This window comes from Mya arenaria, chromosome 6 (genome assembly GCF_026914265.1).
Source record: "Mya arenaria isolate MELC-2E11 chromosome 6, ASM2691426v1".
Lineage (NCBI taxonomy): Eukaryota > Metazoa > Mollusca > Bivalvia > Myida > Myidae > Mya > Mya arenaria.
Genome location: NC_069127.1, coordinates 56,635,747 through 56,639,702, shown reverse-complemented (window position 1 = coordinate 56,639,702; position 3,956 = coordinate 56,635,747). Strand labels below are relative to the sequence as shown.

Below are 3,956 nucleotides of genomic sequence, written 5' to 3'. Positions count from 1 at the left end.
TGCAAACATTCAGGGCGGCCGCATGGATGGCGTCGTTAGCACACGCGCACCATTGCGTTCTTTCCATACCATAGGGCACATCGGGAGAAGTGTTAGCGCGGATGTTACTGACCGTTTATTCGTTGATACATCGTTAACAGCATCACACGGGCTGCCAAAGCATTTGAACGGCTGTAGTACGTTTATTGGACAAACTCTCCGGACCTTAAAACGTTATGGCACCTGTATGATTTCCAAGATCTTACGATATCCGGGCGAGTTTCTCACAACCCCCGTACAACATGTAAAACGGAAAAAAAACGGAAGGGGCGTCGCGGGTCGCCGTGCATCGCCCGTGTAATTATTCTGCTGTACCCTTACGGCTTATATTGTACACTAGACTAAATAGTCCGATACAGGATTTCTATATATTACATACCCAATGCTACTTAGTTTTGAAAAGAGGACTATCTATATGAAAGAGCGGACACTTCTGTTGTCAAACTGTAGCGTTCGTTAATTTTGGATTCATCTAATATTAGAGTTTAATAAATCATAATCATACATCTAACCTGCAAAACTGTTGTTAAATTATTGATATATATCCTATAAACTTACCACTTTTAAAGACTAAAATAAATAAGGTTTTGATGTGTCTCTTTACTTATATCTACTTAACATGCTAGCTTGTTCAATCAATTATATTGAAACGGTAATACACAACAAAGTTGATGCCGAGGAATCTATTATGAACTACAGTCGAACCCCGATGGCTCGAACTCCTAGGGACCGGCGTAAATACCTCGAGCCTCGGAAATTTCGAGCCAAGCGGCAATGCTAACATTCAGTATAATGAAATCGGTCCTTTACATCAAGTTCGAGCCAATGATGAATTCGAGCCAAGCGAGTTCGAGCCAACGGGATTCGACTGTATGTGAACCGATGTAGTAGTGAGAATAACTTCCGTGCCTGCCCGCGAATAACTGATAAATATTAGTTATAAAAATAAATATTAGTTATAAAAGTATAGTGAGGAAAAATGTCTGAGACGGATCGGTAATTAGGGTAATACACATCTAGAAAAAAACGTTCTAATATCAAATTAGTTTTTTTTTAATATGAAATGTACGGAATGCCGTTATGGCCATCGCCTGTAAATGTGTCGCTCTGAAAAGCGATACTCGATAGTGAAAAGGCGAAATCACGAAACTACGAGAACGAAAACGCGACAGTACGATAATGAAAATGCGACAGCTATCCCGTTATCGTCATCGCACTGCCGCGTTTTCGTTATCGTAGTTTTGCCTTATCGCGTTTTTCCTATCGTAGTATCGTACTGTCGCGTTTACATCATTGTACTGTCGTGTTTTCATCATCATAATGTCCAGTTATCATTATCGTATTGTCGCGTTATCAATATCGTATGGTCGCGTTTTCACCGTACTATCGCGTTATAATCATCGTACAACGAAAACGCGATTTTACGATGGTGAAAACGCGACGTAGTATCGCGTTTTCGTTATCGAGTATCGCGTTTCATATCATTCCATTCACATACGATGCGCCTAACGGCAACTTGGGTCATTCAGAATTCGAAACGAAATGCGCCTTCTCTATTTTGTAGTTGGTTTTGGAATAGGTTAAGTGTTTTTTACATTCACAAGTCAAAATTGAGATTTTTAAAGGACATATTGTATGGCGTAAGTTTACACATAGCTGACTATACCTTATAATAAAGAACTGAATTATACAAAGTTTCGTTGAACTACAAAGAAAATTGACGGTTTTTATTGAACAATTGTGCCAAGGCAATATTACAAACAAATTACCTTTTGCAATAGTTAAACACACATATGGCCATTTAACAAAACCAACTGTAACGTTTAATGCTATTTTGTGCAACTTCAAAATATCTTTATAGAAATTATAGCATTTCTTTATATCTTAAAATAATTAAGTATAGCTGAAACAAGTGTAACGATTTGAAAGTTAAAGTGATACTCTTATTAAAAATCATTACATTCAAATGTATAACCAATATCAATTTTGACTGATAAACCTTTAACTACTCACTAAATAATGTGTTTATGGACAATTTTAATTACTGATAACAATATTGTTACCATGTATTTAATAGCAGAAAGCGCAAAAATATTAAATGATTGGTGAATGCTAAAAGATTTACTCTCGTCTACTATAGTCTCTCGTCTACTATAGTCTATCTCATACGGTTGAAATACCGTGTTTATGCTCATTTCTTTCAAATTAAACTCGATATCCTTCATAAGAATCATTGTTTTCGATATTTCTTCATCGCTTTTTGAATACTTAAACAGTATTTTTAATTATGGTTAATGTTTATTTGGAGTAATAGTGCATCTTTAACAAATGTTACTTTAAAAAAATTCTGAACAATCTGCCAATTGTGAAAGACTGTGATATAATAAATTTCAAATATCACATACAAGTATGTCTTGTTGAGATTAAATCAAAGGAGGAAAGGTAAAAAACAACGATTATTATCATTGTGGGGAGTCTAATTTCAACAAAATATAAAAGAAAATGCAATAGAACAGAAAAGCGCAGTTTTCAAGTGCAGTATAAGAACAAGTGAGTGTTATTGAAATAATTGAAATGATTTAGTTAGAAGAGTTTGCAAAAGTTTTGTTTATGAGTTAAAGGCGAATTGCGAAAACTATGTTTTTGGAAAATATTTATATTACGGACCAATAATATTAACACTGTATTTATATGAACACATTAACGAGCATTCCTTATGTATTTGTTATTTTCTAAAGAAATTCCAAATGCTTTAAATTTTGTATCGTCAGAATTTCGCTACATACGCCAATTTGTTGTAAATCCGAACGGAGTGTTTCTAGAATCCCATATCGTGACGTTCTCTTTATTTTTTAATAACCCTGTGTACGTCAATCTGGGATGATCCCGAACGTAATGATGTTAGATTCTAAAAACGTGACGTTCGCTACTTTTCATTAATGCTGTGTTAGTCAAACTGATAGGTGACCCTTAACAAACTTTCTAGATTAATTGAGCGTTGCTTATGCTACATTTCATTTACGTTGTGTAACACAATATTAGGTGACCCCGAACGGAATTTTGTTGGATTCTCATATCTTGACGTCCGCTACTTTTCATTTACGCTGTATACGAAATAATGTTAATTTATTTTGCTTAAAAATAAATTTTATTATTTTCGCGAGATTGAATTTAATGTCTGTTGTTCCGTTGCTAAGCAATCGGAACACTCTCGGCCTCTATCGGTCAAGCCAATGGTTCTTGATATTTGACACTAGTTTAAAATGCACTTTTGAATTAAATTAAACAGGTCTATGAACCGGGAATCTTTCTTTGCTAGCGAAATCTCGTGCGGAGAGGACCGAAATTAAAACGCTCTTGAAAAAATGAAAAAAATAAGAAACTTTAGTACTTTAATATCTTACACTCGCGGTTTAATACGCCTGTTACAACAATGCCGGGTAGAGGACACCCTAAAGTGAGGAAAAGGAAGGTGGCGGAAGCAGCAGAAGTAAGGCAAGAGGAACAGCCATGTGCACGGCGGCTAAGGCAACCGCCTCGTGTCAACTTGGAAGCACAACTCCCACAGGCACCGCATACCCTTGCCAGACGCGGAGCTGGGAAACAACAATGAGGGTAATGTAATTGACTTCCATGATATCATTGCTAGGTCTAATATTTTGCCCCCTTTAACCACAGAAACTGTGGTTCCTATAGAAAAAAGGCAAAGTCCTTCAGATACTGGGTGTGGCTTGGCGGGGTCTGGCCAAGGTGGAGAGTTCCAAATGGGTGCAAATTTTGATGGTAGCATGGACATGTATAGGTTAGCGAACGATGATCTTTCATCACATGTACCAACGCAATTGAAGCAACAAATAATGCGGGGAGAATGCATAAATTTGGCTATCTTGTTAAAAGGGGCAATTGAATTGAACGAT

At 36.5% G+C, this 3,956-nt stretch overlaps 1 protein-coding gene across 2 annotated transcripts in view; it reads left to right on the top strand.

Moving 5' to 3' along the window:
* LOC128239083 (uncharacterized) overlaps window positions 1-610 on the top strand; it is a 4,523-nt gene extending 3,913 nt beyond the window's left edge. For both annotated transcript variants that reach the window (XM_052955535.1, XM_052955534.1), the window contains exon 3: window positions 1-610. This exon is cut by the window's left edge and continues 1,051 nt beyond it. The gene's annotated coding sequence lies outside the window, so the exon portion shown is untranslated.
* Window positions 611-3,956: the final 3,346 nt, after the last annotated feature.